Below are 14,511 nucleotides of genomic sequence, written 5' to 3'. Positions count from 1 at the left end.
ATTTTGGGTTTAGGAGTGCATTAAGACATTATTGCTGATGAGAACGCTAGCAATGACGGTAACCCACAAATGACACCATTAGCATTTATCTGTCTGTTTAGTCCACCAACTGAGCATCTCCATGTGCTCAGTCTCTTCAGCCAGCCTGTGAGGCCCTGTGGCCAGCCTCCCAGACAGCAGTGGGCAGTGCGACCGTGGGGAAAACCGAGGGGTTTACTGAGTGTGTTTGTGACCCAGGGGAGGGGGCAGCAGACCCTGCCTATGTGGTCAGAAGAAGCCTCAGAGAGGTGGTGGCATTTCAGCTGAGTCTTCAGGGACATGGAAGAGTCCAGCTGAGGGAGGAAGGCGGAGGAAGGACTGTTGCTCCATGTGCCTGGAGGGGTGGGGGTCCTTGGGAGGGATGGCATGGGCATTGGCACATGTCCTTTGGGAAGGTGGAATTCTGAGATTTGGAAGAAAAGAGAAGGAAACGTGGAAGAAGGGAATTGGGAAGGTGGCACTGGTGGCATTGGGGCTGGGGACTTCAGAGTTAGGGCTGTCCTGTTTAGTCTGAGAATTTGGAGATCGATGAAGGGCTTCCAGAGAAAAGGCTTGGGCATGTTCTGAACAGAAGGCAAGCCCTCCTGCCCTGCTCTCTGGAGGCAGACAGGTTTCTGTTCCACACAATGGTGCCCTGTCTGTGGCCTTTTCTCTCACTGTAGCATTGCTTTTCTCATGGGCACTCACACCATCCCCGCATAGTCAGTAATTTACAGGACGAGGGCTGTTTCTCTGTCCTAGTCATTCACAACAGGGCCAATTCCCGTGTCTGTCTCAGATCCAGCTTTTGTTCAAGGTCGGAATTTCAGGAACAATAAGAGAGATCAGAGCCTTGATGGCAAGGGACCTGAGTGTATGCCCACCTGCTTGCTGGCTTCTCCTCTTCTGAATCTTGATTTCAGGACCAGGCAGGGCCACTGGTAATGTCTCACCTTTCATCGGCATCGATGGACACTCTTTCCTGGATGTGGGAAGTCACAGTTCATCCCGGTGTTCACAGAGCCACCTGAACAAACCTTAAATGAGAGGTTTTATTCTGAAATGGATTCCAGCACACAGCCCAGACTCCTCCCAGGGGCCTGTCTCCTCAGTTCAAAGGTGAGCGTGGTGACAGTGGATGCTCCCTTTGCAGATGGTATGTAGTCTTTAAACTGGCCATGAGAGTAAGAGGGTCTTTCCCTGGCAAAAAGGGAACAAGGAAGTTTTGGGGGCATTTTTCATGTAGCTGGTTTGCTCCTGGCACAATGTCAACCTGCTCCCTACCCCAACGGCAGCTATGGTGCCACTTCTTTCTCGTTGTCCAGCTTTGCAAGGCCAGGTGGGAAGGGAAAGATGCGCACCAGCTCTCCCCTCACGGGTGGAAGGGTCCTGCGGGAGCTGTTGTATCTCCTGTTCACTGGACACAGGTAATCCAATCCCTCTTTTGCCCTGTGCTGGATTTCCTGGGGCACAATCCACAGACTCCTCCCTCCTTATATATCTACCTCTATCTCTCTACAGATCAATCAATATAAATGGGTAGATTTTTTTTCTTTTTTACTGAGGTATAATTGACATACAATTGACTACACAGATTTGAATATACAATTGGACAAGTTTTGACATTTGTCTTCTAAGGGTTTTATAACTTAGTTTTTACATTTAGGCCTACGGTCCATTTTCAGTTAATTTTCAAATATGGTGTGAGGTATAGACTGAAGTTATGTGGAATCCTATTTCTAGCACCATTTTCCAAAAAGACTGTCCTTCTCCATTGATTTCTTTCATCCCTTTGTTGGGAATTAGTTGGCTATACATGTGTGGGTGTTTCTGGGTTCTCTATTCTTCTTTGAGTTGATCATATTTAGATGAGATTTTTGGATCTAGAGTAAATTCTGGGATGGAGGCTATTGAGATGAGGTGAATGTATTTTGTATTTGGGACAGATGTCAGCTTTTGAGGCCAGAGGGCGAACCGTAGTGGATTGAATAATGTCACCTAGAATTCACGTACACATGGAACCTCAGAATGTGAACTTATTTCTAAATGAGTCTTTGCAGAAGTAATTAGTTGAGTTAAGAGGAGGTCATATAGGACTACAGGGGGCCCTAAATCCAATGACTGGTGTGTGCATTAAGAGGAGGGAGATAGAGACACACACAGAGGGGAGAAGGCCACGTGAAGGGAGAGGCGGCAATTGGAGTGATGTAGCTATAAGCCCAGGAACGCTGGGGATCGCCCGCACCACCGGAAGCTGGGAGAGGCAAGGAAGGGTTCTACCGAGAGTCTCAGGGAGCGCAGCCCTGCCGACACCTTCTTTTCAGACTGCTGGCCTCCAGAACTGGGAGAGAATACTTTTCTGTCATTTTACGCCACCCAATTTGTGGTCACTTGTTACCTAGCCTAAAGAAATGAATATATTTTGTATTTGAAACAATGAGATTGGATGAAATTACCAAAGCAGTGGGTGAGGTCATGATGAACAGAGGACCAATACTAAGCCTGAGACTTTAGAAGTCAGGAAAAAAAAAACAGAAGAGCTATTAAAAATAAAGCCTGAATGATCAGTGAGGAGGGGGAAAAACCAGAATAGATGTGAGGGGAGAGGAGCAGAGGAGAACACAGATCTGGAAGCGCGGGACGGGGAGTGGCTGAAAAGACGGAGCTGGATTGCTGGCAGCATTCAGGACCCACTGGAATGTCATGAATTTAAAATAAGACTAATGAGCATGGCTGTGTCCTGTTCTCCAGCTATATTCAGACAGGTGTAGGCAAAGAGCAGGCAGAGAGTTGAACTTAATCTGTGGTGATTTTCCCAAGAGAGTGAGCTGAAGGGAACAGGACCAGGAACTGAGACAAGCAGGCTTTCAGTGGCCATAGAATTTAAGCTCTAAAATCAGTTCTTTCAGTTTGATCAGCTTTTGCTTTGTGTATTGGGAGGCTCTGAGTTCTGCATACACATTTATTTCTGTGTGATTTCTATGAGTTCTTGGCGAATTGATCCTTTCAGCATCATGTCACGCTCCTCCTTGTCCTGTTAATTATCTTTCCCCTGAAATCTACTCATTTGATATTAACCTAGGCACTCGAGTTTCTTTTCATTATAGTTTTCCTGCTATATCTTTTCCTGTCCTTTTATTTTTTTTTAATTGGCCCATTTTACTTAAGAATTAGACAATTCTTCTTTTAGAAGAATTTGAGAATTAGACAATGAAGTCATTCTTTAAAAATTATGGGAACATCTGTTTTCAAAGAATAATCCTGGATGCTTAATTCATCCAAGCAATTTTCTACCATCAACAATCAAACTTTTTAAATCATCACTAAGTTTTCAGCAAAACATTTATCAATGCCATACAAAGGGTAAACTGTCATGAATATTTGTGTCCATTTTATCATCAGATGCAATTTGTGCTGGTTTTTTAAATAAAAGATAACCTACTTACATATAGGTAATTTGCCTCAGAGAACTTCTGAGAACATAGTATAAACATTTATATTATAGACAGAGTTCACTGTCTCCACTGGGACGCCACAGAGTCAACAGATTTGCTTGAAAACCAGTACACAGTGACCTCAGCCCGAGATTTGATTGTATGACTCTGCCTTGTAAAAAAAGAGCGTGCTCACATTATACATGGCTTTTAACCTTGAACTACAATTAGGCTGCAAATGCCCACCCTCCCAACCTAGAGTCAGCCGTGTGGAGTGTCCATGTTCTTTGAACATTGTCTATACTTGTTAGTTTCCAGGTTTTGATAGAGACCTCAGAGGTGTTCAGAAGCCCATGTGCTTACACTCAGAGAAGGATGAACCTTAAAATTCCACTTTCCCCCATTAGTGACTGGCCACATGTCCAGTAGACACACAAACGGCTGGATGACCGTCTGGCCCCCGGCAGAGCTCTTTTTATTTTTAACCTGTAGCTGTCTTTCTAACCTGCTTACGCCTTCGTACTTCTGAGGGCAAATCCTCAGTGATTGACATCTTTGTTCCCCTTTATGTAATGTGTTACATTCTCTAGCTCTTTCATTTTTTTATCTTTTGTTTTCCGAAGTTTGATTATGAAGTGTTTGGGTATGGTCTTATTTGAGTTTATCGTCTTTAATATTTCTCACTTCTTGAATCTGTAAATTTGTGTTATTCACCGATTTGGGGGAGTTTTCAGTAGTTATTTTTTCAAATTCTTTTTTCTGTGCTGATCTTTTCCTTTGCATTATGTTGATATCATCACATACGTTGATGGCCCTCTGTTCACGTCACATTTTTTGATCTTTTTTTCCTTCTGTTCTTCAGATTGGATAATTTCTATGAATCTATTTTCAAGCTCACTCTTTCCTCCATGATCTCCATTTTGTTGTTGAGTTGATCCAGTGAATTTTTATTTCATGGATTGCATTTCTCTCTCCTAAAATTTTCATTGAGTTATTTTTTACATTTCCTTTCTCTGTTGAGAACTTCAATCTTTTCTTTCCCTTCAAGTTTGTTTTCTTTGGCCTGGCAGATCGAGGTTGTAGTAGCTACTTTACGTCTTTGTGTGATCATCTCTACATCTGGGCTGTCTGGAGGATGGCCCTTGTCAACGGCCTTTTGAGGATTATTCATACTCTCCTGGTTTGTTGACTGTGTCCTCCACGTGAGGAATGTTCTGCTCTTCAGACTCTAGGCGCAGGGTCCTGTTACAGTCTTCTGGTGAATGCTGATGGTTTTGTTTGTTTATTTGTTTGTTTTAGCAGGATATCAACTTGGTTAGGTCTAACCACAAGTTCTAGTTCACTGTCTGTGGCCAGTGGTTCTAATCTCAGTTCTACTTTGAAAGTTTTTGCGACACTGCCCTGCCTCTGCCCCGTGCCTGAATCACAGGATTATTCTGTGACCTGACCTGTGGTCTACATGTCAGTTTAGCTCTCAAAGCCCTTGGGTTCGTCCTCTTCATGTGCCTCTTGGGTGAGCCTGGGACTTGTGACGGTTCCTATACAGTTAGGCAGTCCCTTCACCAGCCATCTTTGTTCTGGGATTATTTCATGTTCTCTGGCCCGCAGAGGTCCCCTTTTCCTGATTTCTCTGGCCAGAAGTGTGATGGCTTCACCTGGAGCTCTGGTTGTGCTGTAGCTCAGCTCCAGGACTGGGGCATGCCTTCAGGGCAAAGCTTGAGAGAAAAGAGTGGGAAAAATACCAGGCAATTCTCCCTTTTACTCTTAGCCTCAGGGCCTCTTTCTCCTGGTTCCTTTGGCCAGAGGTGTTGCCCATCCTGCGACTGGGGCTGCCCTTGAGTCAACACCTTTAGAGAAAAGAGAAAACTTAAACCAGGGAACAGCCCTCCTGGGCTACTTTTCCGTGCCCTCACTCCCCTCCACAACAGCCTGGCTTTTGCTTTCTAGATATTTTTGTTGCAATTAGCAGTTGATCCAGCTGTGGACATCTCCCTCCCTCTTAGCCTGAAGCAGACTCCCTAATTGCTTCCTTTTCATCATTTTGTTTTTTACTTCTTCCTACTAGTTTTGAAGATGTTCTTTAGTCATTTTGTAGTGCTCCGTAGAAATTACATGCCTTCTTAATTTATACAATTCTAATGTTAGTTGATATTTTCTTCTCTTTCTGTGCAGTGAAATCACAGTCAGATATTTTGGTTCTCTTCTTACCCTCCCTGATTTCTACGCTATTGTTGTGTGTTTTAATTCTATCTGTATATTCTAAATCCGAGAAAATGTTATTGTTTTTGTTTTAATACAGTGTTCGTTTAGACACAGTGTCATCTGTATTGTTTCCCGTGTCCTCAATTGTCTGTCTGTCATAACACTCCTACCAGAAGTACACCCTTCAGCGTTTTCTAGTATTGCATTCTACTGACAAATTCTCCCAGCTTTTATCTGCAAATTTCTTTGTTACTTAATTTTTTCGTGTACAAATCCTGTCAGATGTCCTGCTTAAGAATAAAAACTTGCATTGATTGTAGTAGCAGGGCTAATGTCTTATGCACGAATGTCAGGTCATTTTATGTTTTATGTGGAACAATCCTCAGCTTATATTTTGATCTTTTAAGCTTTGTTGCAGGAGTTGGATGATGTTATCTATATATTTCTGCTTTGCGTGATATGTTGACCTGTCAAATTATGTAAGCATGCTCCAGCCCTTCTTTGGCCTTCTCCCTTTGTCTCATTTTGTAAAATAGATGCTATTTTCAATTTTGCTGGAGGAAAGTCAACACCGTGATTCATTTGTTTCCGTCACTAAATCATTTTCAACATTTGCTCCTTCTCCAAGGCTTGCATGCTACGAAGTTCTCTCCCTGACAACGCATTTTCTGTCTGCTTGTCTCTTAAATGTGTGAGCTTCTCACTGGGTGCAGGGTTTTCACATGAACAGTGAGCACTGCCCGCATGGACGGATCTCCCCGTCTTCTCTTCCGATGCCTCCGGGGATGGGAAGGTTGAAGGCTCGATGCCAGTGTTGTGGAAGGAGGGCAGTGAGGCTGTGAACAGTTTTGGCAGAGGGACTTTCCTTCTACGTCTGTGTCTTTTCTACTCTGGGTTTAGCAAAGTTGCTTTTTGGGTTCCAGACCTGATGTGGCTGAATCCCACGCCTGGTGGAGGAGCATGTTTCTTTTTTCTCTTTGCAGAGAGGGGAACTCTCCACCTGGCGGCCCAAGTCTCCCACGTCCTGCTCTCTGCATGAGTGAAGAGCTCTTAAACTCCTGGGGCCCAGGCTCAGAGAGCAAGCTGCCCAGGCCTGTGCCTTCTCGTGATGCCCACGGGTTCCACCGCCACAGCCGTCGGGGCCTCCTCGGGTCCAATTTTCTCACTCATTTCAAGGTCTCCCCTCCAATACAGCTGCTTCGGGAGCTCAGATCTTCTCTGTTTTGATCCTCTGGGTCTATGCTGCTTCCTCAGCGAAGTTTCAGAATTTCCCAGGAGTTCTTGATAAATTTGGTCCATTTCCACTGTTCTCAATAGAAACTCTTTTGAGTTTCTAGAAGTTTGTGGCTTCCAGTCTTACCTTTTCAGGTTGCAGTTTTTCCCACGGATTTTATATTTACTATATGATTTCTGTCCCGTGTGGAGGTGGGGAAATAATGCTTATCTCCTCAACTTACTCTCTCTTCCAGGTGCCTTCTTTTAAGTGACTTTTTCAAATTCTCTTTCTCTCCTTTTATATTTTTATTTCATTTATTTTTCTGGATCATCAAGAAATTCATGCTTATGTGACACAACTTAGAAAGTCAGAAAAGCATGAATCAGGAACATTCCTTAGACTCTGTTGTGTAATAAAGAACCTGTCTAGTATTTGTCTCAGCTCCTGGGAGAGAACCTGCAAACTCTTGGGGTTTTCTGAGTCATAGGAGTGTCTTTTCTTCCTGGTGGCCCCTGGAGAGCTGCAGCCTGAGGGCTGGCCATGCAGAAAGACCATCTGTGTGCTCAGAGAGTTGGGGCTTCAAGCCACTGGTATCAGCCCCACCTCCAGGGAGGGGGCTGGAGATTGTGTTCAGTTTCATGGTTAATGGTTCAATCAGTCATTCCCATGTGGTGAAACCCCAATAAAAACTCTGTATACCTGAATCTCAGATGAGCTTCTTGGTTAGTGACGCCCATCAATGTGCCCCTGGATGGTGACGTGCCCCCATTCCATGGGGAGGGGGTGTGGGAGCTCCCTGTTTGGGACTCTCAGTCCTTGCCCTGTGCATCTCTTTTTTTGGCTGGCCCTGGTTTATACTCTTTATTTCCTGTAATAAAACTGTAATCATAAATATAGCACTTTTGTGAGATCTGTGCACTAAGTCCAGTGAATTATCAAACCTCAGGGGTTGTGAGATTTCCTGAATTTGTGGTCAGTTGGTCAGTAACGAGGATGGCTGGGGAACCCCTGAGCTTGTGACAGATGAGAGGGCCATCTTGTTGGAGGCTGTGCCCTTAACCTGTGGAGTGTGACCTCACTCCAGGTGGTCAGTGTCAGAATTGCATTGCAGCATCCCACCCCTCAGATGACCTGCCTGCTCACATTTGCAGAAATATTATTCTACTTTTTATGGACTTTTCTTCTTTATAGTTGAGATTATCCTATTTATGTAATTTTTTATCTCCTTTTTTGTCACTTGGGACTTCCAATTTGGGATTTAACTCTACGTCCCTTTTTTTTTTGCAAGTTAGGTGTTGCTCCTGCTGTTAAAACTTCTTACTTTTTTTTATCCTATATGGCTACATAGAATTCCATTTTCCTGATGTACTGAAATGCTTTTAATTATTTCTTTATTGCTTGACATTTGTGTTGTTCTCAATTTAATTATACTATGAGATTATTGCTTCCAATTTCTTTGTAAATAAAGCTTTGATCACATTTCGGATTTTCTCAATAGATACCTAGAAATTCTGTATTAAAAGGTATGTCAGTTTTAAAGCTCTTTGCCAAGAGCTTTGTCATTTGAAAATTATTTGTTTTTGAGGTAAAATGTAGTGAAACACACATGTTGAATATAGTTTGATGGATTTTGACAAGCGTATACACTTGTTTAAGTGTAACCCACCCTCTTTCAAGATGAAGAATATTCGCATCACCATAGAGGCCTCCGTTACCAGTCAATACCCACCCTCACGCCCTGGAAGGAAGCTCCATTCTGATGCTGTCATCCTAGTTAGTTTTTGCCTGTTCTAGGGTCTTACGGGCATTATGAGTAAAACTGGTAGGAACCTTCTTGTACAAATCTTTTTGCAGAGAAGTCCTTCCTTTGTCTTGGGTCTCTTTTAATCTATAAGTTCCTTCTCTCGTTTTTCATTGAGTTGCTTTGTGGAGACCCTGGACTCTTCTTGTAGAGACGCCCCCCACCTGGAGCGTCCCTCTTGTGCCTCTGAGGTGTTGTGTAACGTGTTCCTCCATCCCTTGTATTTCCTGTAAGTTGGTAGTTAGACCCAGAGGTATTTCATTCAGTTTTTTGGCAAGAATTCCTTATAGGCAGTAATCTGCCTCTCAGGAGGCATAACATTGTAGGTTGTCTCCTTTTTGATGTAAGTTGCCATTTGTGAACATTGCTTAGAACCATTAATTCACACCAACTTACAAAGCGGTGGCGTTCAAATTCTATATTCTTAATTTATTAACCAGAATACTCCTATGAAGAAAACCTCATAAGGAAAAACTTGCCTGAGAGACACCAGGGCAGGTGACTGCCAGCAAGTGGGGCCCTGCTACAACTAGCAGCACAGTCCTGGACACCTCCTTGTCCCAAATGGCCTGAGTCCCTGCTCCCCGAGGGCCTAGCTGGGGAGCTCCACCAGCCCTGTAATCATCAGGGACCAATAAGATCTCCAGCAGCACAGAATAGACCAAGCAAACAAAAATAAAGCCACAAAGACTTGGGACATTAAACTGTCATGCAAACCACAGCCCACAGAGTGGGCCAGGACCTGTGTGCTAAACGTAGAGTGGACTGACTACTGAAACACAAGATTTGAATAGGACCAACTGCCTCCAACAGCTCACTTGCAGTATGATTCCGTTTATAATACATCTCTGAGATGAGATTTTGTAAGTAGAGAGCAGCTTAGTGGCTGCCAGGGCTTAGGGACTGGAGAGGGGACAGCGAGGGAGGCAGGTGTGGTTATGACAGGGCAGCAGGAGGAGGGAAGCTTGTGGTGCGACTGTTCTGTATCTTCACTGTGGTGGAAACACGAATCCACACTTGTGATTAAATTTTACAGAACTAAACACACACACAAATTATTACAATTAAAACTGGGAGAACCTACCTGAATACGTTCATTGGAACCATTCTGATGTTTTGGTTGTTATGTTGTACTATGATTTTGCAAAATGTTACCATTAGGGGAAACTGGCTAAAAGGTACCTGGGGTCTCTCTGGATTGTTTCTTACAAATGCATGTGAAACTGCGATTATCTCAATAAAAATTTCCATTAAATAAATCAATGCAACCAAAACTTAGTTCTTTGAAAAAAACGTGTAACACCAATAAAGCCTTAGCTAGATCAATCAAGAAAAAAAGAGAAAACAGATTAGGAATGTCAGGGATGAATAAGGGGACATAATTACAGATCCTACAGTCCTTAAAAAAATGTTACAAGAGAACATTATGTACAATTTTATGCAATTGATTCAGCTACTTAGATGAAGAGAATAAATTTTTTTGAAAGACACAAATTACTGAAGTTGACACAAGAAACAATAGAAAAGTGGCATAAAAATTCAAGTCCTAGGTACATGTACCCTGTTTACCTCTTGCATTATTTCCAGAGTTTATACTTGCATTTTGTGAGGAGGAGCAGGGAAAAATGAGTCTATGCTATCTTGTCCAGATCAGAAGTTGACTTATTGATTTTCTCACTACTATTTGTTTTCTCTCTTTTTTTGCCAAGTAATTTTATTGAGATCATAATGGTTTATAATATTGTGTAATTTTGGGTGTACGTTATTTTTTTATCAATTTCTGAATACATTTCATCATTCTCACACCCCATAGTCTAATTTTTATCCATTGTAATACATATGTGCCCCTTTATCCCTTTCACCCACCCCCCCTCTGGTAACCACTAATCTCTTCTCTTTATCCATGTATTTATTATCTTCCACATAAGAATGAAATTGTGCAGTATTTGTCTTTCTCTGTCTGGCTTATTTTGCTTAACAACATACCCTCAAATTCCATCTGTGTTGTTGCAAATGGGACGATTCTGTCTCTTTTTTGGCTAAGTAGTATTCCATTGACTATATATATCACATCTTCTTTATCCATTCATCCGTACAGGGGCCCTTGGGTTGCCTCCACATCTTGGCTATTGTGACTAATGCTGCAATGAACATAGGGATGCATAAGTCTCTTTGGAGCATTGATTTCAAGTTCTTTGGATAGATACCCAGTAGTTGGATAGCTGGGTCATATGATATTTCTATTTTTAATTTTTTGAGAAATCTCCATACTGTTTTCCATAGTGGCTGCACCAGTTTGCATTCCCACCAGCAGTGTATGAACATTCCCTTTTCTCCACATCTTTTCCAACATTTGTTGTTTTTTGTTTTGGTAATTATAGCCATTCTGACAGGTGCATGGTGATATCCCATTCTAGTTTTGATTTGCATTTCCCTAATAATTAATGATGTTGAACGTCGTTGATTTCTACTCTTTATTGTTTCTCTCCTCTTACTAACTTTAGGTTTAATTTATTTATTCTAAAAACTCTTAAGGTACAAACTTAGATCATAGATTTAACTTTTTCTCCTTCTAATTTAAACACTTTAAGCTGCAAATTTCACTCTAAGTGCTTCTTTAGCTGCTTCCTACCAAATGGAGCCAACAGCCTCTCCCCGCTGCCTATGTGGGAACTGTGTCCGGCCGCTGCTTGCTGCCTGGGCACAGGGCTGCTGAGCTGCAGCAGTTCCAGACCGTAGAGCATCCGCACGCACTCCCTGGGTGCCTGGGGCTAGCAGTACATGAGAACAAAATTACAAATGGCAAGTCATCCATTAGCTTTCCCTTGATTGTTATTTCACTAATTTGTGTTGATTGGGAAGACATTTCTTTTAGCCAAGCACACACACAGGCCGTCAAGAGGTATTCCCCAGAGTGATCTGCCCACTGTGAGTGGCTTGGGAGGCAGCCATGTATGGTTGGGAGGGTCCGGTCACCCTGAGTTCTGTGAAGATCTCCTATGTGTGAGGTCTCGGGCTAAACCTGGGACCCAGGGTTTAGAGAAAGCCTGGGAGAATAATAAGAGGAGGGTGTTCTGGGCAAATAAAACCAGAGTCTAAAAAAATAAAAACTTCCCCTGCCATGTGGGCACGTCAGCTGCTTTTAAAGAGTTGGGTGGAATATTTTTTGTTGGACAAGATTCCATTTTTCAGTGAGGTGTTGGAAAAGATTTCTGATCTGAGATATTTCCCCTACCATTTAAAACAGCCTTCCGCAGGTGTTGTATATGTGTGTGTGTGTGTTTGTGCATGCATGTGAGCATGTGCACACACACGTGTGAGCATGTGGATATATGTATGAGTGTGTGAGTGTATGTGAGGTTGTGTGTGAGAGCATACAGGCACCCATGTGAGTGTGCAAATACATGCATGAGTGTGAGTCTCTGTGATTGGGAGTCTGTGTGTGCTTTGTGTGAATAGGTGAGTGAGTGTGTGCATGTGAGTGTCTTGCCTGTGTGAGGCGGACACAAATCCACATTTTCTGATTTTATCACTTGTTTTTAGTTTAACAAAGTGTTAGCTGAAGCCATCGTGGAGCAATAATTATCAAGATTGGCAAAAGCACAAGCATCAATTCAACTTGAAAACAATTTTAATGGCCAAAGACAGGTTGTATTTTGTTGAAATTGGGAAAACAATTTTCATTAATTTTAGGCTGACAGACTTAAAAAAAATAAAACCCGTGTGAACACCTCTCATTACGTTCCCCTCACTTTTTGCTAAAGTCACCAGACAATATGAGATTTATTTAAAATGCGGTCATTGTTAGCTTCATAAATCCAGCGGCTTCTGAGCACACAAAGACACACGTTGAAATAAATAAAATAAATTAAGAGGAAGAGGAAGTAACTTCTCTAACAAACTAAAACAAACAAACAGATTCCCAGTCCACCAGGCAGGCGGGACGGAGGGAACGCTGACAGTGAGCCTGCCCTCCCGGGTGAGATCCACAGAACGTGGACCCACTGGATTAAAGTGACGGGGTTCGGAGGAGCCCGCAAACCTTGCCTCAATTCCAAACTTGTGAGTTTTCTGGGTTCTGATTAGCTTGGTAAACAAAAAGTAATTTGGCAAGTCCAAATCCCTACCACTTTGAGGACTAAGTTCTACTTTAAAGCTGACTGAGTGTGTGAGACCCCAAATCCCGGCCACCTCTCCTGGTGGGGGGCTCAGATGGGGGAGGTGCCCCGCCTGGACCTTCCCCGCCAGCAGTGGTGCTGACGTGGTCTCGCAACCTGGATACAACCGCCTTGGAGCCCTAATCACAACACCCCACCTCCCCACAGGGATTCAAAATAAAAATAATCCTGAGGTCAGTGTGACAAAGCGTGGAGATGGGGTGATCATTTGAGTGGCTACTCCCTTTGCCAAGAGAGCTCGTAGTGGGGTGAGGGGCTTCTTGGTGGCAGCAGTTTGCTTTGCTCAACCAGAGTGAGGCCCCCAGCCCAGGGGCACAGGCGGGATCCGGGCTGGCCCAGGCAGGGGAAGTGAAGGTGGGGTCTCGGAGCCCGGATCCCTTGTCCGGTCTCACCTTTCCTCTTCTCTGCTGCCCCCTGGTCTGTCCTGCCTGGCGGGACCTCAGGGGGTTTCCGTCCCCCTTTGCCCAGCTCAGGTGCCTTGTTATACCTGGACCGCCTGTGCTGGGCCTGGGTCCTGGTCCCCATGGGAGGCCCTGTATGGCTGGCACCAAATTGGCCATGGCATCTGATCTCTGGGGTGGCCGAGCTCACAAGCCTCTGTGTGGGCCTCAGGGGTGATGTCCTTCTCCATTTGGATGGGTTCACGGCTGTACAGTGCTGCTCCCTAGAGTGAAGACACACTATCCCCACATCTGCTTTCATGCAGACAGGCCTGCTGTGCTCCCGTCAGGGGAGGGCCTTTTCCCTGGGGCTGGGAACCTGCCCCAGCCTTTAGGACAGCAGTCCTGGAAGGATTGTTTCCCTGTGAGTCCTGGGCCACCCTTTCTTATCCGGGCCTGAAAGGCTTGTCAGGAGTGCTTGGTTACAGTGGCCGGTCCCTAGACAAGAGCTCCGTCTCCCTGCTCTGTCCCTCTGCCGGAGGCCACGCTGTGAGCCAGGGTGCTCAGGACCTCTGGATTCTACCTGTGCAGGCTCCTGTCATCAGGTCATAAAAGATGTCACGGTGACCCTGGTAATACTTATCCAGCCAACTATTTTGAAGAAAAAAAAATTCTAAGGAAAAGTTTTTCTATAATTAGTAACCTATGTTGTTGAAATTTTTCAGTTAAAAAAGTCACCAATATGATAATTAATAGGTTAATGTCAATTAATGTTAATCAATATGTAGGATTATGGTCCTCTTGGGTTTTATGGAGGTTTCATTACAGAGGCAGGACTGATTAATTCATTGGCTCTTGGTGAGTGAACTCAATCTCTAGCCGCTCTCTGCCCCCTGGAGGTCTAGGGGTGGTACTGAAAGTTCCAGGCCTCTTGTCACAGGGTTGGTCCCACTGGCAACCAGCCCCACCCTTAGGTGAAAGTCTGAAAGTCACCTCATTAACATAACAAAACACACCTTTATCATTCTCATCACAGAATAAACCAAGGGTTTTAGGAGCTGTGAGCCAGAAATGGGGACAAAGACCAAGTATATCTTTCTTACCATAAATCACAATATCACAATATGTTAATTGCTGTGTTAATCGGGTCCATACAAAACCAGTTTGGAACACCTTGTTTCATCCAGTGGCAGGGAGCCTTCCTTTAGCCTGTTGCTGTCTTCCCTCTGCCTGCAGGGAGTGGTGGGAGAGGACTGTATTTTGGCTCCTTGACCCCTCTAAG

The sequence above is a fragment of the Equus asinus genome, chromosome 1 (assembly GCF_041296235.1).
Source record: "Equus asinus isolate D_3611 breed Donkey chromosome 1, EquAss-T2T_v2, whole genome shotgun sequence".
NCBI lineage: Eukaryota > Metazoa > Chordata > Mammalia > Perissodactyla > Equidae > Equus > Equus asinus.
This window is presented reverse-complemented; position numbering follows the sequence as displayed.